At 41.3% G+C, this 26,941-nt stretch overlaps 1 long non-coding RNA gene across 2 annotated transcripts in view; it reads right to left on the bottom strand.

Annotated features, from left to right (window-relative positions):
- Positions 1 to 26,941, bottom strand: part of LOC135104697 (uncharacterized) — a 98,448-nt gene that overhangs the window by 60,762 nt on the left and 10,745 nt on the right. Inside the window, exon 3 of one of the 2 annotated variants that reach the window (XR_010270492.1) lies at positions 9,390 to 10,352. The exons of the other annotated variant lie outside the window; for it this stretch is intronic. This is a non-coding gene — a long non-coding RNA (uncharacterized LOC135104697). Of the gene's footprint in view, positions 1 to 9,389; positions 10,353 to 26,941 lie in introns of those variants that run through there. 2 annotated transcript variants of the gene reach the window in all.

Below are 26,941 nucleotides of genomic sequence, written 5' to 3' on the forward strand. Positions count from 1 at the left end.
ATCACAAACAAGTAAGAAACTCGCACAAAATAATATAAAGCTCAAAACAAATATCCTTCCTAAAAGTTAAAATAAATAAGCCAAGAGCGACAAGAACCTGGGAAGACTACCTTAAGACCTTAAGAGAGTCATAAAACATCACGCACACCCACGAGTCCTACCGCCAATTCGGTCCAGAACGCTAGGATGCCCACGCTACGTATGTCCACACACACTACGTGGAAGTGACCTCCCTGGGACGTAACCCCATTTGTTCAACAGTACAATGCCGAGGCGGGAGGCTACAGGGGGTGGGGACTTCTGGGGAGACATTAAGCAAGGCAGCACCTCCCCTTTGGTTGTCCAGCTCACCGCCTCTGCTGGACACTCACGCCCACCACCACCAGCAGCACCACCACCACCACTACTGATCGTCTCCTCCTCAAGCCACGCCACCAAGACCCATTCCAGGACACTCAGGACCCAAGCTTACGGCGGTACTTGACACACCACCTGGCCCTACCTGTCTGTTTGTTGATGTGTCTCTATGTCTAAATGTGTCTGTGTTTCTGTGTTTCTCTCTGTCTCTTTTTTCTTGTTTGTTTGCTTATTATTGTCTCTGTTGTTTGTTTGCTTGTTTGTTTGTTTGTCTCTGGTTCTGGACGTGAATGTATGTTTGTGTTTCTATTTTTTTTTTGTTAGTTTCTCGATCTGTTTGTCTGTTTGACTCTCTCTCTCTCTCTCTGTCTCTCTCTCTCTCTGTCTCTCTCTCTCTCTCTCTCTCTCTCTCTCTCTCTCTCTCTCTCTCTCTCTCTCTCTCTCTCTCTCTCTCTCTCTCTCTCTCTCTCTCTCATACCAGCATCCATACCCATTCACCTACCCACACACAGAGAATCACCCACTCACCATCACCACCACTGTACCAGCACTACCACACCACTACCATTACCACCACTACCATGACCATCATCACCACCACAAACACCACCACGACCACCACCACCAGCACCGCCAGGAGCCGCAAGGTGGAGTGAAGGCAAGTCAGGTGAGAGACAAGTTAATCCCCGCCACCCGCAATGCTCATCTCTTCCTCCTGAGGTATAAATCCTCTCCTCGCTGTCAGTAATCCCCAACCCCCAAGGGAGAGAGGGTGAGAGAGGAGGCACTTCCCCATCCTCCCCCACCCTCCCCAGATGCCTCTCGCCGCTGCTCTCCGCCAGTCTCGAGGAGTTTCTCACGCCACTGCCCGCCGCCTGGTCCTCCACCAGCCAGCGGCCAGCCTCCCACTCGGCCTTGGCTTCCCTCGGATTTTCTCAGTGTGCGCGAAATGTGGGCGAGAAATTCTTCCCCAGAAAAGTTTCATTGGAGTAAACACTGATGCTGCTTTCAATTAGTTATTTTTTCTTAGTATTTTGGTATTTAACTAACTCTATCAATCTGTGTATTTATCTTTCTAACTAAATATTCATGCATCTATATATTTATTAATTGATCTATCTATCTATCTATATCTATCTATCTGCGTATCTCTATCTATCTACTTATCTCTCTAATTTCCCATTTATCATGAATGCATATTTGTATCTATTACTATTCGTACACACACACACACACACACACACACACACACACACACACACACGCGCGCGCAACACAATCAAAACAATCTACCAATATATTAGTGCACAAGAAAAACAGAGTCAAGGAGACTATAAAAAGAGCAAAATAAGAAAATCACCGGAAGGGTCTTGATAAATAAAATAGAAGAGGAAGAGGCAAGGAAAGAAAATAACTAATCTACATACACATGAGAGAGAGAGAGAGAGAGAGAGAGAGAGAGAGAGAGAGAGAGAGAGAGAGAGAGAGAGAGAGAGAGAGAGAGAGAGACGAGAGAGACGAGAGAAACAAGGATAAGAAAAGGCAGGGAAGAAAAAGATAAAAAAAATAAAAACGGAAGAAAAGAAGAACGCGGTCTCGTCTCGTCTTTATCAGCTGCCAGCACGGACGAGATAATGAGCTCTCGAGGCATCAGCGTGATCGGCAGTGTGTTATGAAGAGTGACGTGCGGTAACTCACGACCCACGGAGGCTGTGCAGGCGGCGACGACCACGACCTCTGGGAGTACGAGTGAGGGAAGTGTGCAAAAGGGAACGGGAGAGAGAAAGAGAGAGAGAAAAAAAATACGAAGATGCAGATGGTAACTACTACGAAGAAAGAAAAAGGAGGGAGTGAGGAAGACTGCGAGGGAGGAGGAGAGAGAACAAGGGAGAAAATGTGCAGATGCAGATGGTAACGACAACGTAGAGAAAGAGAAAGGAAGGCGCGAGTAAGCAAAGGAGACGATACCTGTAACAAGAAACATAAAGGAATATAAACGATATGCAAATAATAGCAGACTGAATTGCATGTGATCAGCTATTCTATCTAAATTAAATAGGATAGTAAAGGAAAGAAGACTGGCTGTGACTGAGAGAAGAGAGAAGAGACTGAGTGAGGGATACAGGTGATTGTAGAAAATAAGAAAAGGAAAGGAGAGAAACTAACTGAGGGAGAGAGATGCTGTGGCTGTGACTGAAAGAAAAGACAGGAGGTAAGAGAGAAAAGAGAAACTGTGACAGAGGGGGAGAGAAGAAAGGAAAGAAACTATAAAAATGATGACGGTATGGAAGGGGACAGAGAGAGAGGTGGGAGAGCGTGTCTTGTGCGTATATTGCCAGTCTTGTTAGTGTTTTGTGTGAGCGGTAGAGTGAGAGAGGGTTCAGGAGTGAGGGCGAGGGGAAGAGGAGACGTCTTGTGTGGAGTGTCATTGCCTCCTTGCACGATCTTTGCTTCTTTCTACACACGCATGTACGCAACATGGGAACTTCTGTACTGCAATGAACGTACGTAGAAATGTTCACCTAATCCTTTTAATGTCTAACTACTAAAACGTTTTTACCTACATTTAAATATATGAATGTAAAATGGTTTATGTACAGCAAACATACGTAGCTTTTTCCAAAAAAAGTGACGCAGAACAAGTCCTTGCTTAAGTTGAAATATATGATATCCATCCAGGTTTTTTTTATTCACATTTTTTCAGTCTCAGTACTCACACAATCATTTTTCTCCCTCTCCAGTCTTATGCTCACCCCTCTTGTCAGTCTCACCATTCAGATATTTTTTCCTCTCTCATATTATTCACGGATATTCGTACGTCATACCCAGTCAGTCTCCCATTCTCCTAAAAGTGACCCGGAGTAATCCTTACTGTGAGTCTGAATGTAAAAGTGTGTCCACCTAAGCTTTTTTTTTTTTTTTTTTAGTCTCTTCGTTTGGAATTTCTCCCTTCCCAAACCTTAATTTATGCATTGATTTCTCTACATCAAACCCAGTCACTCTCGACCAAGCTCCCCTATCGTATCTTTCCACCACCACTACCGTCGCCATCACCACTATCATTCTCTCAAGATCAAGGTTATAGGTACAATACAATACAGTCTTTTCAAATCACTGCCACTCAAGGCCACATAAGCACACTACAATGCAAACTTTTTAAATCACTGCCACTCAAATTTCACATCAATTATAATACGATACAGTCGCTGTCACTCAAGGTCATATTAATTACAATACAATGCAATATTTTCGAGTCACCGATATCAACTGTATTTCAGATTTCTAAACTAAACGAAATAGAAATACAACTCTCCTTTAGAGCGGCCATTTTTCTTTTTTACCTACAAGTTTCCAGTCCCTCTTCGATACCTCTCCTGCCTCTTTCCTCCGGCTATGCAAGACAAGCCACGAGCTGCGCATGGACGTTTGAGGGAGAGACTGAAGCAAGGACGAGCAAGTGATGGAAAAACGTAATATCTTCTTTTCTTTCCAGGCGACTTTCCTCTTTCCTCACACATCGCCGCTCCAGTCACTCCAGGGCGCCTTCCTGAGCTGCTCAACAACATCAATGAAGTACACGGAGTTGAATAGAGAATATGAAAGTTGAAGAGTGAAGTTTTTGAGGGCCATCCTTTTTCTTCTTTCTTTCTTCCCTTTGTAATTCCCTTTTTTACATGAGGCAGTTTCAACAGACAGGAATTGGGTTGTTCAAACTCCTCCGTGTTGTTTTACAGAGGAGCATATGAAGCGGTATAAGAAATGTACTGAAAAACCTCACGCGATTTTTTAAATTCCCAAGCAATACTGTACAACGTGAAAGAAAAAAATAGTAAGATTTTCTCTCGCTTCTGGCAGCTGCTTTGGTGGACTTAATTTCTCACATCTTCAAATATGTTTTTATCTATCCACACATTCACTTCATCACCTGAGATAAACTTGCAACACACGCTCAGATACGTGAGTCAAGGTGAGCCACACACACACACACACACACACACACACACACACACACACACACACACACACACACACACACACACACACACACACACACACACACACACACACACACACACACAATGGCTTAACTTCAAAGGCGACGCACAATACTCAGCAAACACAACGCATAACACAGTAAACGCAACGCGCAACACGCTCAGTACCGCAACACACAATATGTTTAGGCGAATTAACACACAATGCACTATCTAAGCACAATGCATTACACACGCATGAGTAAACACAACACACAGCAATAAACACAACATAACATAACACACACACACACACACACACACATACAGACACACTCAAATAGATGCCACGTGGACGGACGAATAAATAAATAAATAAATAAATAAATAAACACACACACACACACACACACACACACACACACACATACACCGGGAGTTACCGGGATCAGGAGGAACAGCATCGCGACAAGCTCGTGGTTTAGGGGTGCTGGGACATGGAACACTGGAGAACGCAATGCTGATGCAGCGGGAGAGAGGTGTCATGAATGAGATGCAAAGAAAAGTTACTCTAAAAAAAATAAATAAATAAGAATAAATAAATAAATAAATAAAAAAAGCACAAATCTGTGACAAATCTGTACTGTGATGTGTTCTACTGTGTTCTTGATCTCTTGTGAGTATAAGATAGTGGGATAACTTCAAGGACGGTGACATGAGTAGTGAGTGAAGCACAGTAAATGAATGAGTGACTGAGGACGGAGTATTTGGGAAGGGGTTAAGTAGCAGGACGGACCAGGGCGGGTCATGAGGTAAGGGAAGGGCGGGGGAGACGCAGGAATGGTTGGGGATGGACTGGAGGAGGAGGAGGAGGAGGAGGAGGAGGAGGAGGAGGAGGAGGAGGAGGAGATCGATCAATACTCAAAACAAGCTCACCTGTTCCTGCTTCTACGAAAGTGAAGGTGTGCTCAGGTGAACATACTAAGGAGAAGGCACAGGTGATTAACTACAGGTCCACACACACACACACACACACACACACACACACACACACACACACACACACAGATGCTATAATAACTAAAGAAACTTCACAGAATCTCACTCTGGTGGTTATAAGATAAATATCCACTTCTAAGGCAACACAAACAGCATCTCAAAAGGCATCAGAAATTGACTGGATACTTTGTAGGTTAGGTTTCAGCTCAGGCGGCGAGGAAGAAGACTCAAGGCAGACCATTAGTGATTCATATAAGAGACAAAAAATCTCTAACGTACCGTATCTATAAACTTCATAAGACAAAAATCAAAGGAAAACGCTAAAAAATTCCATACATATATCTATCTGTAACTGACACCATTCCGTGTGAGAAAGTGAACATACAGAATAGAAAAAAAATATGAGCAAAAAAAAAAAGCTGTGGAATAAAAATCATGGTTTAAATTAAGAATCAAGGAGGAAGCGTCTGAGATTCCTTCTTTTTACTTTACTATATATAAATATATTTTTATTTCTTTAAATCTTTTTAGGTTCAAATGTTATCGCATCACAAATAGAATGAAGAGGAGCAGACACGTACGTACAAGTCTCTCTCTCTCTCTCTCTCTCTCTCTCTCTCTCTCTCTCTCTCTCTCTCTCTCTCTCAACAATTCCTCTACTTTTTATCTAGTCCATTTCTTTTTACCTGGCTCTGTCCATCCACATCTCTCTCTCTCTCTCTCTCTCTCTCTCTCTCTCTCTCTCTCTCTCTCTCTCTCTCTCTCTCTCTCTCTCTCTCTCTCTCTCTCTCTCTCTCTCTCTCTCTCTCTCTCTCTCTCAGTACAGGAAGGCAAGGGCTTCGTGCTCGGGCCGCGTTTAGGAGGTTGTAGCCGTCCTGTCATCAACGAGATATTTACAAAGACTCGCTACGGGAGGTTGTTTATCTTGCTATTCAGGTCAAGAGCGGGTGATTACAGGGGCGCCGCCACGGAGAGGAGAGGCGCCCTGCATCTGGCCCAACGCCCTGCTAGGGGACCAAGAGGGGCGAGGAAAATGGTCTAAGTGGCTTTAAAGTAGAGATGATATGCTATTAGCTTATTACTCTATTCCCCAAAGGTGGGTGTGTGTGTGTGAGCGTGTGTGTGTGTGTGTGTGTGTGTGTGTGTGTGTGTGTGTGTGTGTGTGTGTGTGTGTGTGTGTGTGTGTGTGTGTGTGTGTGTAAATGTGTGTAAGTGTAAGTGTGTGTGTTTGGTCTACATAACTTAATTACATTTTTCATGATCAATACTTGTACGATTTCCATTCTCATTTTTCTTATTACACATTAATTCAATGTACACGCGAAACACCAAGATTTCTGTGTATTTTAATGTTAGAGAACAGAGAATTATCGAAAATGAATGTATATTTGAGCTGTGCATAATGATTTCTGTTCTCACGAGAATCATAAAGGGAAAAAAATTGTTGCGTAACACACACACAAAACCACACAAAACCCGCGCTGACCTTTGCGTTCATTAAATTCACAAATCTCAATATGCTGAAAAAACCTGGCGGTAATAGGATAGAAACAGTCTCTGGGTGTCCAAAACATTGTTTATTGACAGGACGTTTCGAGGGACGGTAATCACGTCATGTCAATAAACAATGTTTTGCAATGGAACTCTCACTTTGCCAAATCTCATTCCTTCGTGGTTTACAACTCAAATAAATAAATAAATAAATAAATAAATAAATAAATGAATAATTGAATACATAATTAAATAAATATATATATATATATATATATATATATATATATATATATATATATATATATATATATATATATATATATATATATATATATATATATATATGAAATACTGGGTAGTGGTTAACCTCATTTAAATATGAACTGGTAAAACGCAACATTCAAGAAATAATATATTTTTCAACTAATTCCATTTCACAAACAAGTTTCCACACTTTAATACACAACAGTGTTCCACAAACTTGTCTTAATGAAGTTTCCCCGCACTATTCTGGAATTGCTTTTCTCGCTATAAAAACATTCAGCGGAGATAAGAAGGCTCGCGTTGCAATGAAATATTATATCATGGATAACCTTCAACAGAACAACCCCGCAACCGACCGACTGACTGACTGACGGACTGTCGGTCAGGCTAACGAACTGATCGACTAACAGGCTAACTAAAAAAGAGCAAGCAACTATATGAATACATGTAAAGAGCAGCTCGACGACCCGTGAAAAGGGCCCCCCATGTCTCCTCCCACTCCCCCCGCCGGGTGTGGTGCTCACCTGGCCTCTCTCTCTCCCTCCCTCCCTCCTACCGCTGCCTGACTCGCGTAATTTCGTAATTGCTTTATATGATGTTTGCCTTCCCTCGTGTTATTTCGTCTTGCCGTAATTACCATTATTGTACTCTGTCATCATTTTCTCTTCATTCTCCCACCTTAAACTACGCAAACACTCGAGGAGTTTTCTGCCACATGATTTATCTTATTTACCTCTGTATCCGCGCTTCTTTTTTCCTTCTTTGATTAAATGGTGCTATTTACTCCTAAGGTAAGTGTCTGAGTTAATACACATCATATTACACAGGTTGCACGGGTCAAATAAATGGAAGCGTCTTATCCATATTCAGTTATCTCCCACATGCCTTTGTTACGATAGTCGTCTCGTAAAAGTGTAGCTTTCATACGAGGTATTATTTATGATTTGATACAGCACCAGCAGAATGTGATAACGAAAAACCACTAGGTGTAGGTGTATAATTCATTCTTAATGCTTTACATATTTAATGTTTCTTAATGTCTGATATGTAAGTGAAATTTATTGTTTAGTGGTTAGATTTTTTTACTTAAGAAATTTTACAGTATATTTTGCTTTTAGATCAGCAATCTATTGCAGTTTTAGTGGAATTATTTTTAGAGTTTTCATTTTTATAAACGCGATCAGACTATGTTGGACCACCTAATTATTTACTTTAAATTCTCAATACTGATGTACTTGTAATGTTGTTGTGGTCAATGAACAACTAAATATGTGTGTGTGTGTGTGTGTGTGTGTGTGTGTGTGTGTGTGTGTGTGTGTGTGTGTGTGTGGCAGCACAGGATCCCTCACGGAAGAGCCTTAGAGAACATGGAAAGAAGGACCTGAAGACTTGGGACAGTTTTTCCCCTTGAAGGGCATCGTTTCCTTCTTTTTTTTTGTCTTGTTATTGTTCTGCATCCTCGGGGCGGACATGGGGAGGCTGAGGGACTGGCGGTGGCGTCCGGACATCCCTTGGTGCATCCAGCAGAGATCGGGAGAATGGAGAACGGAAGGTAATAATAAAATAACACGTCCATCTATTTATATTTGTGAACGAGGAGGAGGAGGAGGAGGAGGAGGAGGAGGATGGGGGGGAAGGACTTTCTTTTCGATTTCTATAAATAAAAAAAACAATATATATATATATATATATATATATATATATATATATATATATATATATATATATATATATATATATATATATATATATATATATATATATATATATATATATATATATATATATATATATATATATATATATATATATATATATATATATATATATATATACATTAGTCAGATTTTCCGTTTACGCCTTTGTGTGCGTTTGTTTCTATGTATGTGAATCGATTTTATGACGATATGTGTATTGTGTATGTGTGTAAGTGTATATGTATGCTGTTTTTATTTATCTATGTGTTTATAAGTGTAGTCAACTATTCATGAATATTTAAAAATCACTATGTATATACTTCGATTAGTATATATGTATGTCTATATTCATAGGTATGTAAGCCAAGGTTAGGTAATAACAGGTTAAAATTTAAGAGGGCTAAAAATTTCATCATTAACGGGCTCTGCCATGATGATATGTATTGTAGATATAACTGTTGAAATAACTACTGACAATAACATTTATTTAATTGAAATTTATTGAACTGAATTGAGGATTTTCTACAAATAACAGGTAACCAATTTATCTTTATTGTAGTATTTGTTTGTAAATCTTTATGAAATTAAAATGTCCTTAGAGCTGTCTTCAATATATTTTGATCAGAATTAAAATAAAGAAAACAAAGTGGACATGACAAAGACACACCATGCGCCGGACATACAACAAATGAACGATCATAGTAACAGAATTGCAATCCGTTGAAGAGAAGGTGAAGAACTTGATGGAGAGATAAGAGGAGAATTTTTGCTGAAGTGCTCCAGAGTAGACAGGCAGCCGACAGAGACAAGTGGAGGAGACTGAAGAAAAGTGAGGCATCAAGGCAGAGATGGTGGTGATGATGGTGGTGTGGACGAGGTGAGTGAGTGATTGGCTGATATCAATGCGTAACAACGGGATCATAAGTCGAGTTGAATGAGAGAGAGAGAGAGAGAGAGAGAGAGAGAGAGAGAGAGAGAGAGAGAGAGAGAGAGAGAGAGAGAGAGAGAGAGAGAGAGAGAGAGAGAGAGAGAGAGAGAGAGAGAGAAACGATTGAGGGTCAAAATGCTTTCAAAACTTACCGGAAGAGACAAGAAAAAAATCTGATGCTCCTGTAAGTACAAAATCACTAGTTAAACTTTACAGGCACGCTGGACTTCTCAACTAGGAAGCCATTTCGTTCCTTTCTTTTTTTTTTATCAGTAAACTTCTTTTTTTTTTTCAGTGGTGGAAATGAAATGCCTTTGCCAGATCAGCCGGTCGGGTTTTCAGTGCGATACGAATGATTTGTTAAACGCCTCGTCCAGCCACATGTAAAATGACGTATGAATAACATGAATATTCAATCACACTAATGTGCATTTATAATTCAGGGGGCGGCGGTGATGGCGGTGGTGGCAGTGGTGGTGGTGGTGGTGGTGGAGGGCCGGGTGCTACTGCTGCTGTCCCGGGCGAGAGAGTGTGCGTCTTTTCCACGGCCCTTCCTCTCTTCTTCGTTTTATGTTCATGTATTAAATCCTCGCGTATACCATTACACGACTTCCTTGCTGGTGACGGAGTGATGTGCTTCTGGAAGGTTAGTAGGTGGTTCTATAAACACACACACACACACACACACACACACACACACACACACACACACACACACACACACACAGCTTTGTTCACAAGGACACTTTATGACTGCCATTTTCTCTGAGATTCGGTGATAATTTGGCGAACAGGAAGGGAAGGAATGGGAGTGGAGGAGGAGGAGGAGGAGAAGGAAAGGGGTAGGAGAGTAAAGTAACACGGAGGGAATGGGAGGAGGAGGAGGAGGAGGGAATGGGAGGAGGAGGAGGAGGAGGAGGAGGAGGAGGAGGAGGAGGAGGAGGGAACGAGTTTTCCTTCAGTTTTACAGTCACCATAAGGTTTCCTCTTAAAATATATAAAAAAAACCCTTCATGAGGTATTCCAGCCCTTCGCGTCCCCACACTGACGCAGTGACGGCGAATACAGCGATGAACGGACGTAAAGCAGAAATATTTATATACGCTACGTCCGTAACTTCCAATATATTTCAATGGTAGGAGATTTTACCTTATCTAAAATATCTTATAAATTCACCAACAATCTCTTATAATTTCATTTAAAGTCTCTCATCAATTACATGCATTAATCTCAAAAGCAGCAGCATTAAATGTCCTTAAATTTAATACCAATCTTATAATAGTTTCAATTAAAATCTCTTATAATCTCTTATCAACCACCTGTAATTGCCTGAAAACAAACAACATTAAAAGTACTACCTTGAACTCACTAATTCTACATACAGCGCTATAGAAAACCTGTAGCAGTGTAGCAGTAATAAGTTAAATAGAAATCTCCAGTGAAGAAAGAGTGAACACTCAAGTAAACTACGTTAGCACAAGTTAAGTATGAGAGGAGCACTGAAAGGATTAAGAAGGATCAAAGGAAGAGGGGGAAGACAGCTTATCCATTGACACAAAGAAAAGATGCATGATATTTTCCACCAGACAGACTTGCAGTACGTTATGCAAGATGTGTGTTGGGTGTGTCTGGTGACAGTTATTCCCTTCAACCCGCCAAGAAGAGAGAGATACAAGAGCGTGAAGTATTTTGAGCATTAGTAAGGATGTGATTATGTGGGTTATGCTTGTGTGGACAAAAGTGCTCTCTCTCTCTCTCTCTCTCTCTCTCTCTCTCTCTCTCTCTCTCTCTCTCTCTCTCTCTCTCTCTCTCTCTCTCTCTCTCTCTCTCTCTCTCTCTCTCTCTCTCTCTCTCTCTCTCTCTCTCTCTCTCTCTCTCTCTCTCTCTCTCTCTCTCTCTCTCTCTCTCTCTCTCTCTCTCTCTCTCTCTCTCTCTCTCTCTCTCTCTCTCTCTCTCTCTCATCAAATTCTCTTTCCTTACCTAACTACATACCATACCACTCCACTTTTCTTATTTTTCTCTTCCGTCACATTCTCTCTCTCTCTCTCTCTCTCTCTCTCTCTCTCTCTCTCTCTCTCTCTCTCTCTCTCTCTCTCTCTCTCTCACCGCTTTATCATCTTAACATTTCCGCTCCTCTGTAACGTCTTCCTCCTGCTGACTAGCGCTGGGAGGGAGCGGCGGAAGAGGTGAGGTTGTATTTACATAGTTTATGGGTCCTACTTGGCCACCCCGCATCCCCCCTTCAAAAAAAATATATCGTCCTGGATTCTTGAGCAACTTTTGAGAGAGAAAGGGAAGGGAAGCGGGAAGGATAGAAAGGAATGGAAGTCTAGAAAGAGGGGCAGGGAGAAAATAAAGAGGAGGAGGTGGGTGGAGGGAGGAAAAATGTGTATAAATGGAGAGGGAGGAGATAAAGATGGGTATTATGGTGAAAATGGAGGGAGAGAAAGGGATAAGGTAGTGGAACATGGAGGTAAAAACTCAACGGGAGGGAAAGAGGAATTAAAGACTGGAGGGAGAGGGAGGATGAAATGGAGCAGAGGAAAGTGGAGGGAAGGATTTGGATAACGGCTGAAAAGGGAGTGAGGGGGTGAAGGAAAGATAGAGGTTAGAGAATAAAGGTGGGTGAGAAATAGACAAGAGAAGGGTTGATGAAAAGCGAGATTGAAGAGGAAGAAGAAAACACTGATAAAGAATACAAGGAAGAGGAGGAAAACCGGAAGAAGGAAGAAGCAAATCAAAAGGCTATGAAGAAAACAAACAAGTAGAAGGAGAGGGAGGAGTTACTGAGGAAGAATAAAGGGAAGAGAAGAGGGAGATAAGAGGGAGGAAGAGGGGAGGTGAAAGAGAGGAAGTGGAAAACATAGGGGGAGGAGAGAGAGAGAGAGAGAGAGAGAGAGAGAGAGAGAGAGAGAGAGAGAGAGAGAGAGAGAGAGAGAGAGAGAGAGAGAGAGAGAGAGAGAGAGAGAGAGAGAGAGAGGGAGAGGGAGGAGAGGAATGTCTTTTCAGTCTGCTGTCAATCACGTGAGATGAATATTTTGTTGACGCTGAGTAGGGACATTTTTTCTCCTTTTCCTCGAGATGCATTCTTTTCTCCCTCTTCCTCCCCTCCCTCTCTCTCTCTCTCTCTCTCTCTCTCTCTCTCTCTCTCTCTCTCTCTCTCTCTCTCTCTCTCTCTCTCTCTCTCTCATATTCCTCCACTTTTTATCTACTCCATATTACCAACACATATCTACAGAATGTACTATAAAATTGCCTTACATATTTTTTTTTTCATTTTTTCATAAGATTTCCAGAGAGAGAGAGAGAGAGAGAGAGAGAGAGAGAGAGAGAGAGAGAGAGAGAGAGAGAGAGAGAGAGAGAGAGAGAGAGAGAATGTGGAAATGAAAAAAAAAACTTTCTATTCAAAAGGAAAAATAATAAAAACGAGAACTTTATACGTAAACTGAAGGATTCGTGTTTATCTCCCGAAGCCAAGACTTTGTAAACGATAAATTACGAACTGACGAAGACGAGATAAAAGTTGATCCAAGTCCCGGCGATAAAAAAAAAAGAATAATAATAAAACGGGATTAAAGTGTAAGAAGTTGAGCTATAAAGAAAAATAAAAAAAGTGAGATATCTTGAATAAAAGGTGCTGAATGAAGGAGGAGGAGGAGGAGGAGGAGGAGGAGGAGGAGGAGGAGGAGGAGGAGGAGGAGGAGGAGGAGGAGGAGGAGAACAACAACAAGAGGAAAAACAACAACAACAACAACAACAACAACAACAACAACATGAAGAAGAAGAAGAGAGGGGGAAGGAGGAGGAGAAAGATGAGGAATAGCAGCAGGAATACAAATACAAAGGAATACAAAGGAAAGCCAAATAGCAACAGACCTTTTGGTTCTTGCAAGGCTGTTTGCTAACTACTTCTAACTAGCTACAGGGAAGAGGGACAGAAAAGCACAACAGAAGGCTCCTCCCTACCCGCCACTCCTTCCAGCTTGCACTGGCATGAAAATAGTTGGGAAAAGTACTATGCAGTATGGAAAAACTGACATTAAATTTTCATAGGAAAGGATGAAAGCAAGTTCTACTATTCACCCTGCGGTGAACTCTTTACGCCTATTTGAAAATGAACACAATTTATAATAAAATTGGTGTCTGTAAAATTAGAATTATATTAGTGAATTTAGTAATTATTCGGACAAGAAGAGAGGTTGTTGGGGATTAGCTTTTAAATATTTGTCTATTTCATTTTTGAATGATTCAATAGAATTGTTGTTTACGATTTCTACAGGAAGTTTATTCCAGATCTTTACTGTGCGATTAAAGAAAAAAATGCTTGGCCTCGAGGGATTTAAAACGCTTGGGTATAATCTTGAATCCATTATTTCTTGTCAGGTTAGAATGATCAATGGCAAACTATTTATATGCATCAAGGTTACTATATCCTTTTAAAATTTTGAACACTTCAATTAGGTCTCCTTTTATCCTACGCTTTGTTAAGCTAAATACGTTTAATTCTTCCAGTCGTTCCTCATACGGCTTATTACGCAAACTTGGAACCATCTTAGTGACTCTACGCTGTATCTTTTCTAACTTTCGATGTCTTTTTTTGTGATATGGTGGCCGGAACTGCACACAGTATTCTAGATGAGGGCGCACCAGTGAGTTATGTAAGGCAAGTATAACCTTTTCTGATGTAAATTCAAAGGTTCTTCCAATGAGCCCTACCAATTTATTTGCCATCTTTACTGTTTCTGTGCAGTGTTGATTCTGCTTTAGGACTTCTGACACAACGACACCAAGAGCTTTTTTACTTTTTCAGCGCTTGACAGTGGCAAATTATTCATTACATATCTCGCTTGAACATTGTTGCTTCCGATATGTAGAACTTTACACTTTTCTATATTGAATGTCATCTGCCATTTTTCTGTCCAGCTTGTTAGTTTAATGAGGTCACTGCAGTTCCTGCCACTGTAACACTGACGGTACTTTACTTGTTATTTTGGTATCGTCTGCAAATTTATTTATTTTGTAACTGATCCCTTCATCAATATAATTAATGTATATTTTAAAAAGCACTGGTCCTAATACAGAGCCTTGAGGAACGCCGCTGTTTTTATTATGCCAATCTGACTCTTTTTCATTTATTTATTTATTATTATTATTATTATCATTATTATCATTATTATTATTAGGAGGAGGAGGAAGAGGAGCTAGAAGACGAAGAGGAGGGGAGAGAGGACGACGACGGCGATAAGGACAAAGGCGACGAAAAAGAGGAGGAGGAGGAGGAGGAGGAGGAGGAGGAGGAGGAAGAGGAAGAAAATAAGGGAGACCACGTTATGTTGAAAGAAATATATAATTCAAGACAAAACAATACCGCGGAAAAAAAAAAAAAATACATTGAGAAAGTAAACACCAATTTAATTCACAATCAATGTATTACAAACTTGAGACCTTTCTTCATCCATTGTTGAATAAACGAAAATAATGGAAAAAAAAAAAAACACACACAATGCCTCCTCAAATTTACTGAGCTTCACACGTCACTCAAGCTCGTGACAATTGCAATTCTGGTTTCCTTCCCATCCTGAAGTTTCTTCTTGCTAAATTTCTTGCGCACCACAAACTTGACTGTCTGAACCTGCTCTTCCTCCTGCTCCTGCTCCTCCTCCTCGTTTTCCTCCTCGTCCTCGTCCTCCTCCGTCGTCTTATTGTTCTCTAATAACTCCTCGTCCCCCTGCCTCGCTTCTCGCTCTAACTCGCTCATTGTAATAATCTGGACCCATTCTCGCCTCCCTGACACATAATTTCTCATTCCCCCAGCATAAAGACCCGCCCCCCAAAGAGTATTCCAGGGGTCCTCTCTCTCTCTCTCTCTCTCTCTCTCTCTCTCTCTCTCTCTCTCTCTCTCTCTCTCTCTCTCTCTCTGTAAAGTTTCGTCTTTCCTCTTTGTGTGTTTTCTTTGCGGTGGTCGTAGTTTTGTTTTGTTTCTCCCCCTCCTCTCTCTCTCTCTCTCTCTCTCTCTCTCTCTCTCTCTCTCTCTCTCTCTCTCTCTCTCTCTCTCTCTCTCTCTCTCTCTCTCTCTCTCTCTCTCTCTCTCTCTCTCTCTTCCTTCTTTCTTTTTCTTTTATTCCTTTCTGCGTCTCTTTTGTTTTCTTTCGGAAGTTTCTGTTCCATTTGTGTGTGTGTGTGTGTGGGGGGGGGGGGTTGAAAGGTTGTGCTTCCTACTCTCTCTCTCTCTCTCTCTCTCTCTCTCTCTCTCTCTCTCTCTCTCTCTCTCTCTCTCTCTCTCTCTCTCTCTCTCTCTCTCTCTCTCTCTCTCCCTGATTAATCTTGTAGGAAAAATGAGAATTAATACACAACAATTAAGATCTGTGGATATAACCAGCATTATGTTCATTAATCTATTTACTTATTCAATCATTTACACGTATATTTTTCTCAGTGGTGAGGGAAGACCGGACACGCTTCTGCAATGTAAGGGTGACGTGAAATGCGAGTTGAGGCAGGAATGTGAACGCTTTGGTGTCCAGAGAGGGGAAGGGAAGAGGGTTGGGGGACATGTCTTAATTCATGCCCGATGATTAAAAAGTAGTGGTAGCGGTGATGGTGGTGATGGTAGTGGTGGTGGTGGTGGTGGTGGCAGTAGAGGAGGAGGAGGACGACGATGAAGACAACAATAACAACAGGAACGACAACGGGAAGAATCATGGCAGGAACGAGGAGGAACAAAGAACGTGGAATTGGAAAGATAAAAAAATAAATAAAATAAAACATGTAAACTGATCTACCAAACAAAAAAAAAAACACCAATATCGCAAACCTAATCCAGTCAACCCGTCCTCCAACACACACCACACCACACCACAACACACGGGAGGGCACGCACACCCGCCAGGCAAACACCCCCACCCACAGCCCGTCACCCGTAATGTAATAACACACCACCGCCACTAATCCACTGCTACTGATCCACGGCTATAACATTAATTACCTACTCGCTGCTCAACTTTCCTCCTTTGGTTACCGCATGGAAGGCTGGGTAATTCTGCTGCCGCTGCCCCAGAAAGGAACAAACTTCAGGCAGTGGCGCGAACTTGTGTCCTGTTTACTGTAGTGACGAATTTGTTTTGCTGACTAGAAAGTTGATTCTGATTCTGTTGCTTGATGAAGGTGTGGACACTGCAAAGTAGGGTAAACGTCTTCCCTGTTTCCTTGGTTCTTGTTTTTTTTTTCATATATATATATTTTTAACCTCTTATTTAGTGTGCCATCATAAAGACATAAAACAGTGATTCTCAATCTCTTTCAGTATGTACTCGTATTTCTGTCTTGATGCAGCCGTTGTCCCTTAAAGCACGTGTCGTCAACTCGTCATATTATTTAAACTCATCAGATTATTTATCTATTGATTTAATCCTATATATGAGAAGGTTTCGTTCTGTTACTTAGAATCCAAAGTCCTTTAGGAATGATTGCGTACATCAGGTTGGGAAACACGAATATAAACAACAATGGATTTAAAAGCGTTAAGCAGGTCATGTTCTCAATTTACTCCATTCACACAAAAACATGTAGAATTACAAATACTGATAAAAACAACAGCTCAAGTCACTCCGCAAAGCAACCAACGAACAAAACAAACAAGGACGATCGAGGTGGAGTCCGCGTCCCACGCTAACTATAGCGTGGCCTTGACTCCAAACACTTCATCCTCCTTCCTTTCAAAACAACACGCCTTGACCAACGCAACAGAAGCTTCTACGTATGTAAATTTCGCATTCACAACAGCCATCTCTGTCTTCCACTCTACATTCATTTGTATTTTCTGGTGTATTCTGTGTTCTAGGAGACACAATGCCTTTCCAGCAATTTACTCAAAAGGAACACAAAAAAAACACAAAATAAATAACACAGCAGTTAAACCATTGGCCTTTAAATTTTTACTTATTTATTTATTTATTTTTTATTTTTTTGTGCTGAATATCACGTTCTAACCTAAGGTACAGTAAATAAAGATGATTCCATCCTGTCAGGGGTGAGTGAGTGAGTGAGTGAGTGCAATTTTATGCTACGTTCAGAAGTATGATGATATAAAAGGGCAAAAATAATAATAGTATAAGATCTCTCTCTCTCTCTATGTACTGCTAACTAACACACACACACACACACACACACACACACACACACACACACACACACACACAAATACAAACACACACACACACACATACACACACACACACACACACACACACACACACACACACAAATACAAACACACACACACACACACACACACACACACACACACACACACACACACACACACACAAATACATTATTATCTCCCCTTTCTGAACAAATACAACTCACAAACCTCACCCGTCTCTCTCTCTCTCTCTCTCTCTCTCTCTCTCTCTCTCTCTCTCTCTCTCTCTCTCTCTCTCTCTCACATGATTACACTCCGAGCCATGCAGGGAATGGGATGGCCTGCGGCGCCCCATCCTCTTCCCGGCAGTAACGTTGGGGGCGAAATAATTACATAAGCATCCCGCCAGTTCACCACAGCGGCAAGTGGAAACTAAAATCGGGTTACATTAAGCCAAACAATTAACTACCAACTCTGCCACCTCGGTTCACGCATGAGAGAGAGAGAGAGAGAGAGAGAGAGAGAGAGAGAGAGAGAGAGAGAGAGAGAGAGAGAGAGAGAGAGAGAGAGAGAGAGAGAGAGAGAGAGGAAACATTCTACAACAAACATGGTATTTAAAACAATTATGTTACTTAGTTGTGTTTGTTGTGGTATACGATGTTGCATGAACTTTTGTCTCTCTCCTTTTTTCATTTACTTTTATTTTTATTTAATTCCATCTTACTATATTTATTATTATTATTATTATTTTTTTTTTTTTTGTGGTGAGGAGCGGGAGGGATCAAAGATGAGGAGTGGAATGAACTGTTTTGTGAGTCATGCGAATTTATTAAGTAACGTTATAATTAGGAGTAGAAATTACTTTGCCGACTATATTTCCGCGGAATGGCTCATTACATTCTCTCTCGCATGATAACGTTAGGTCCCAAATAAAAAAGAGAAAGAAATTGGTTATGAAATAGTGTTACATAACGGGAATGGACTTCGCAGTCACGTTAGTGCCAAGTCACTAAGGAGCTTTTAAAAGAAGAGATGAATTTATAGATTAGGATATTAGTAGGTATAAGTATGTGTATTCTGTATGGGCATTACCACGTGTAGGCCTATTTACTTCTTACAGCTTCCCCTATGCTCTTATGTTTTTGTACAATCCATCATATTCTCCCACTGAACATCCTTGCTCCAGTAACTCCGAATACCACTTTTTTGTATTGGTTAACAAAGAAACTGCCTTCCTGAATGACGGCCTCGCCTGTTGCAAAGGGCGCAAGAAATATCTAAGAGCGCCTCCTTCCTTCTGGTGGCACGAAGGGAAACGCAAAAGAATGAACAGAAAGTACCGCACCAGCACAACAGACGACCTAAAGAAAGATTTGTAAAAGGTACCGATAAAATTGCTGTTTAGAAAATACCAACGGAGGTGATGAAGAAGTTGCAGAAGGCAAAAAAAGGGACAATAGAAAAGCACCGTCAGCCTACAAACAATTTTCTCTGAAACAAAATATATAACTTTACGGTTTCAAATATTTCAATGAACAAAACATTCCCAATAGAATCCAGCGCACTTATTGAGAGAAACTGTTTATAAAACAATAAAAACGTCATGTTTGAACTATATCTTATTTGAATTTATTGCACCATATTCCCTGTGTGTGTGTGTGTGTGTGTGTGTGTGTGTGTGTGTGTGTGTGTGTGTGTGTGTGTGTGTGTGTGTGTGTGTGTGTGTGTGTGCACGCGCGTGTGCGCGTGCGTGCGTGCGTGCGTGCGTGTGTGTGTGTGTGTGTGTGTGTGTGTGTGTGTGTGTGTGTGTGTGTGTGTGTGTGTGTGTGTGTGTGTGTGTATCTGTGTGTGCTTGTACGTATGTGAAAGAGCGCACGCGTGTATATTCTAAAATACGTTGTATCCTGTTAGCAGCAGAAGTAACATCATGCAATTAGCAGAATATCACGATTATTAACTCCTGCACAGCCTTTGAACCGAGGGTCAGCTGTTATTAATTTAGAACTGCAATACGTGGCATCACTAATTGGGTCACGACGCACATAGGTAAGGATCACAAACAACAGGTAACAATTCAATTTTGGTGTTCACGATTACGAAACAATGCGATAGGAGCGAGAGCTGTAAAACGTATGAATAGTTAAAACTTCTAGGAAAGTACGTAGCTATTTATGTACAGAAAGAATGTCAAGTGCAAAACAAAGTACAGAAGTTAAAACACAAATTTTTAGTACATAGGCGTATAAGTGAAAAGTGATGTTAAATGTGAAACTTGGCAGAAACACGATTGAGAGACTGACCTGACAAAAAGAAAAAAAAAACATCAACAAATTAAAAAAAACTGTACTGGTCCATAACAAACTCAAACAATATACATCATGGCCAATACATACATAGCCACGTTAATACATTTCCAATTCCACGTCTAGTTTACGTGGGTTTATGCAAACTTAATCCTTTAACTACCAGTAACTACAAGACACTTGTTACTTCCTATGAACAATCCTTAACTGTTCCATTAGACAAAAATATAACTGCAGACACTAAAGATGGAATCTCACGATCACTTCACTTTACTGTCAAAAAAATTTTTCACTTGCACCGGGAAAGCCCATTAATCTTAAGGAGAAGCCACTGGTGTCAAGAGATTCAGAACATAAAAAAAAAGTAAAGGACAAGAAAAGGTCAGGCTTACACGTGACAGTCACTGCATGAAACCTACCTATCTATTTCCACCTATCAACCTCATTCATAAACTTATCTAATCTTCTTTTAAAGTTACCTAATGACTCAGCACTGACAACTTGACCGAGTTTATTATTAAGAATCGTATTTCCAAAACGTTTCAGCATAATATGTCAATTACTTTTTATCTGGATCTATTGTGAAATGCGCTGTTTTCAAAGGCACTTTCATGTTTGCAAGTATTTTATACCATCAGTGGGGAAAGACACAGAGGAACCAGATTATGATCTCTGTGACTTTCTAAAGTAGTGTTCATGAAAGGCCTGGGCATTTAAGAGTACGGGTGCAGGGCAACTCAAATCAAGCTTTCTTCTTTGTTTATCAATTATTTATTTATTTATTTTTTTCAATAACCAAGGGAAATATTTTCGTATGGATTTAAACACAGCTCATGGTTACAAGTTAAAATTTTCGAGTGAGAGAGGTAGCTCCCTTCCTCTCTCTCTCTCTCTCTCTCTCTCTCTCTCTCTCTCTCTCTCTCTCTCTCTCTCTCTCTCTCTCTCATAACCCTATCCGGCGCCATATGACCTCGTTGGTGTGGCGCCATAACTTAATTACCAAAAATTTCTGGAGACAACATAATTTCTCTCTCTCTCTCTCTCTCTCTCTCTCTCTCTCTCTCTCTCTCTCTCTCTCTCTCTCTCTCTCTCTCTCTCACGCAAGAAGGTCAGCGTGTGGATACCGTGTGGATGGCGGCGTCCCCTGGAGCGGGTATACTATAAGACATTCTGATCAGTTCGCCTAATTCCCTAACTCGCCTTAACTTCCCGCCTCCCCCTTGCCAGTTTCGTGGCCCAACTCAGGCGCCGGGTTCGTGCCGCGTAATTTTTCTTTTTTCTGTATTTTTTCCGAGGAGGAGGAGGAGGAGGAGGAGGAGGAGGAGAGAAGGAAGGGGAGGAACGCCGCTGCCTCAACATGGCGCACGTGGAAGGTGGTGTTTTTCCTTCCTTTTTTTTTCTCTCTTTTTCTCTTTCTTTTCTTTTAATTTTTACGCACGCTGTTTGCTCTTGTTTCTGATTCTCCTTCTTCGTAGTTTGGAGGTGATGTAATGGTGTTAGTATCAGTAAAAGTAGTAAGTAGTAGTGGTGGTGGTGTTAGTAGTAGTAGTAGTAGTAGTAGTAGTAGTAGTAGTAGTAGTAGTAGTAGTAGTAGTAGTAGTAGTAGGAGGAGGAGGAGGAGGAGGAGGAGGAGGAGGAGGAGGAAGAGGAGGAGGAGGAGAAGGAAGAGGAGGAGGAGGAGGAGGAGGAGGAGGAGGAGGAGGAGGAGGAGGAGGAGGAGGAGGAGGAGGAGGAGCAGCAGCAGCAGCAGCAGCAGCAGCAGCAGCAGCAGCAGCAGCTAAGAAACACAGGTATATAAGCACAAGTTTTGAATCTTCACTACCACTACACCATCATCTCCGTCAACCCTCTATTTACAGAACAAAACAGGTCCTTTAGAAAGAGAGGAAGGACTTGATCTATTTCCGCACACAGACAAAATTTCCCAATCCCAAGAAGCGCCGAAATAAACTACCTAATAATGTCAGCGAAATTACGAGCCGTACCAACCTTCAAATAAATAGTAGGTCTTCTCTCTTACCCTTTCACAGATAGAGCAAACTATCCTTCTATCTCACCTTTTATAATGTAACTTATCCTATCAATTTACACCTTACCCATCCACCTTTCGTATTTACCCTACCCGTCCTATTCCAGCTATTTACTATTCACTTAACTAATCTACTTGGTCCCGTTTTGTCTTATCTGTCTATCCCTTACCGGTCACCTCTCCAAATATCCATCTTTCGTATCTATTCCTCTTGTTCTAATCCATCTGTTTACCGTATTTATCATTCCTGCCATATTCCATCCATTTACGGTTCATCTATTTTATTTATTTTACCTGGGTTTATTTTACCTATACATTACCGTTCACCTTTCTATCCATCTTTCGTGCCTATCCTTTCTGTTCCATTCCATTCCTCTACAGTTCATTAATCCTGCCTATTCTACGTGTTAATCTACACCTTACCGCTCACCTGTCCTAGCTGTCTAAAGCAAGCTGGTTATCTCAAGGCCAGGAACGGATAAAGAACAGGTAACATGCAAAGTTATTAATAAGGGCGATAGCACTGAGGATATTACTGACTGAAATGAGAGAAATTACTAATAGAGGTGGTGACATGAAAGGCCTTCCGTGATTGAAATGCGAAGACTTACTAATAAAGGCGATAATATTGATGATCTTTAGTGATAAGAACACTTGATATACACCGGCAGAAATTAATGGTGAGGTGAGGGCATGCGTGCGAAATCACCACCACCACCACCACCACCACCACAATAGAATAATAGTGGAGTTATTAAAGCCACCGCCACCTCCTCATCCTCTTTCACCTCGTCCTCCTCTTTCTCTTCCTTCTCTTCCTCCTTCCCCTCCTTCTCCTCTTCCTCCTCCTCCACTTTCGTCTTCTTCTACTGCTCCCCTTCCTCCTGTTTCACTTTTTCCTCCTTATCCTCTTTCTCCTCCACCTCCTCATTCTCCTTCTTCTCCTCCTCCCCCTCATCCTCTTTCTCTTCCACCTCCTCATTCTCCTTCTTCTCCTCCTCCTCCCCTTCCCTCTCCTCCTCTTCCTGCCCCTCTTTCTCCTCCTCCTCCTCTTCCTCCTCCTCCTCCTCCTCCTCCTCCTCCTCCCCCTCCTTCTCCTCTTTCTCCTCCTCCTCCTCCTCCTCCTCCTCCTCCTCCTCTTCCTCCTCGTCCTCCTCCTCTTCCTCCTCCTCGACCTTGACCCTCCCCCTGGACGCCATGGTGGCAAAATGCAACACTACTGTATTCTGATGCCAACAACAACTTTCCGGCTTGATATTTACAAGTTTTCCCCGACAAGACTCCGGCCACCAGCATAACTTTCTCCCCTCCATCAAGTTAAAAGCGAGACAGAGTTAAACATTTTACATGCTTGATAAGGAAGTACTCTGTGGGGAGCACACTTAAAACTATCTCCCAGTTAGGTCAGTGGGTTTTTTTTTAGTGTTTTTAAAGCCTTTCAATACGACGGCATCGATTTTATGATATTCTAAATGTCCTGACAGTGTTTCAATAAGTCTGTGGATGGTAGTTTTCGTTATCAAGGGATTGTAAATCGTCTAATTACTGATATTTACTCACTCAACACAATTCTGTCTTATTTACTCTGGTATGACTAACTAATTGGGCATTTGATGAAGTTTGGAAGCTGTCTGCACTATCACATTGCTTAACCTTTTTCACTACGACACGAAACGATTAACAGCACCAAAATGCATGAAATCTTTATAAGCATCTTTATAAGAAAGAAAGGGATCAAAGATAAGAGATTTTGCAATTTCTACCCAGATTAGAAATTGGAGGTGGCTATGGAGTAAGTAAAGATGTCTCGGAGTGAATAATAATTAAGCAAAGATGCACCAAATAGCAATCAGAGAGTTAAAAGATGGGAAGGAGATAATTCAGAATATTGCAAGTAAAAGCTGAGACAACTGTAAACGAGTGGACTTAGGCTTACGTCACGATAGAAAAATAATAAAAGTAAGACTGGTGAGTAGGTTAAGGCGGCCACCACTTCGCGCGCAACTCAACGCTGATAAGATTTCTGAGGCCAATATTCTCAGGGGTGTTTCAAAGGTGCCGGTAACAAAGGAGCACTCACAATACTCGCCAGACATACGCTTCTCGCCTCTCATAGGATGGTATTTTCAAACGTCTCGCCGCCTCACCTCTTCTACTTTCAACAAGCTATAGAGCAACTTATTGGGGTTTTCAAGGGAATTTTTATGATTCTGCTGACAGTTTAACAAGACTTCCGCATCATCAGGGAAAAAAAAAAAAAAAAAAACATGAAAATCGTCCATAAGTAATCTCTGTAGCCTTTGAAAATCGTCTTTAACAATACGAGCCATATAACGAGAAAGGAAGGGATCGAGTGGCATTTCAACTCTGTAACTATTGGATATTCTGAGGTACATTCATATCGACTGTGTGGGTGACGTGTGTTTGTAGGGAGAAAAGAATATATGTGTAAAACTCCGGGCTTAATATTAAGGCCATTGAAGTTTGGAATTTTCTTCGTTTTCTTTATTTTCATCCGTACGAGTATAGACGGACTTTTTGAACACACTTCTCTCACATGATCTATTGAGGTAATAAAGTGCTGCAGGGGATAAATGGCTGACTCTCTCTCTCTCTCTCTCTCTCTCTCTCTCTCCTCTCTCTCTCTCTCTTCTCTCTCTCTCTCTGTATTGCGAAAGCCAGTGATGAAGTGGAGTGCTGGAGTTCCTAATCAAAGAGTGCAAGCAGAGTGGAATGACGAGGGCGAAGTGTTTTCATCATGGAGTAAGAGGAGTTGAGGAGTGGAACGATCGGTGTTGCTAAAGCTTATTATTGAGTGCAATGAGTGAGTGGAATGTTGTAAGATAGAGTAGCGGGAGTCGGGGTGGAGTGCTGCAGTGCTAAAATGAGTCAATATGGAACAGAGTGGAGTGGTGGAGCGTGAAATTGGAGAATGAAATGTTGTAAGGTGGAATGGAATAGAGAAAGAATAGCAGGAGTGTGAAATGAGTACGTAGTGGAATGTAACATGACGGGCTGGGAAGGAGGAGGACAGTGGAGTGTGAATGAACAGGTGGAATGTTTTGAGGTGGAGTGGGGGAGTGGGAGTGGAGTGTTTCCTCACCACACCGGGACACAAGTTAATCCTTACATCTCTCTTGTAGTGTAATCTTGTTTTCTGTTCCTTACTTTTCCCTTCGTTACTTTCAAGTCATCTCTCTCATCCCTTTCATCTTTTCTTCTTCTCTTCCTCCTCCTCCTCCTCCTCCTCCTCCTCCTCCTACGCCTTGTCATCGCACTTAAAAAGAAAGAGAAACGTATATACGGCGAACCTCCATATCGATTTCTATCCTCCATTCTTACTTTCTTTTTGGTCTTCTTTTTCTCTTCTTCCAGCTATTCCTCCTCTGCACCTCTCCTCCTCCTCCTCTCGCCTCCCACACACAACACTTCTCGCCTGACATCTTAAAGTATTGGTCTGGATTTTCCCCCAAATGCGCAGCGAGAGACCGCGTTCTTCCTTATAACCCCTCATTATGGCGCGAATTCTTCTTCTCTGTATACATGCCTTCCTTCTCTCCCTCACTTCTCCCTCATTCTAACGCTCATAAACAAGAACGCCGCCTTCCCTTGCCTTCACTTGCTTCTCCTCTCGTAGCGAAGGATAAAAGGAAGAGGGAGGGATAAAAAAAAAGTAAGAGTAACTGTGAAGATGGTGTACAGCACATGAAATTCCACGCCACTGATCGTCAAACAGAAGTCTTCCAGGAACAGCGAGGTCAAGGGATAGAGCTGCAGCAGGAGGAGGAGGAAGAGGAGAGGCAGGTGATGTTACCAAGGCAAAATTTATTGAGTTATGGCGCTGCAGCAACGAGGTCATATGATGCTGTGTTGGGTTACAAGACAGCACTGCCTCCCCACAAGTGACTACCATGATCTAGCTCACTGTTTTTTTTTTTATTTTTTTATTAAATAATACGTATTTGCTCTTACCAGTATAGATATTGAGTCACGGGATCATGACAAGATTATATTGCGTCGGTTTTGGTTACGAGAGAGCGCTGTCTCCTCCACCGAAAACCTGACATGATTTAGGTCAAATTTTTTTTAATGTTTCTGCTTTTACCTTTATAATTGTAGTCACACAAGGGTTTTCTATTATCACTGTAAAAAAGACTAAAATAAAAAAAAATATCAGAGGCGATATGATAAGTAAAGACAGTAATGAATAAGCAAACAGAATTCCTTGCGTTCCTTGTTGTTTGACTTAATATAAACACATAATTCTAATAATAACAAATCTGAAATAAGAAGTCAGTATAGATGTCCTGGTAAAAAAATAAATAGCTATACCGTCAAGTAAATGCACACCCTAACTTGCAACCCTCAGGCCTACAGTCAAGCTCCATGCCACAGAGTAACCAGGACCAGTAGCAACAAATGTTTCGGCATTATATCTCGCGTAAATTTAACAAGATGTATGTACCTGAAATTATTACTATTTTCAGGAGTAGTTTTCATGGGCCTAATAATAGATTAGTAAGGCTTCCGTGCCAACAATGAAAAAACACAAAATCGTGAAAACCCGACTAATTATCTCCATGTAGTTTAAAAATCCTAAGAAAAGTTTAAAGCGTTGTAGAATACGAGAGGACGTGGATGAGGATACATTAAGAGAAGTTCCAATAAAGATTAATTAATTAAACAGGTAATGGAGCTGCAATCAGCCCCATAGCGGATTACCTGCCTTATACTAAAGTACCACTATAGGGAG

Source organism: Scylla paramamosain, chromosome 11 (genome assembly GCF_035594125.1).
Source record: "Scylla paramamosain isolate STU-SP2022 chromosome 11, ASM3559412v1, whole genome shotgun sequence".
In the NCBI taxonomy this organism is placed as follows: domain Eukaryota; kingdom Metazoa; phylum Arthropoda; class Malacostraca; order Decapoda; family Portunidae; genus Scylla; species Scylla paramamosain.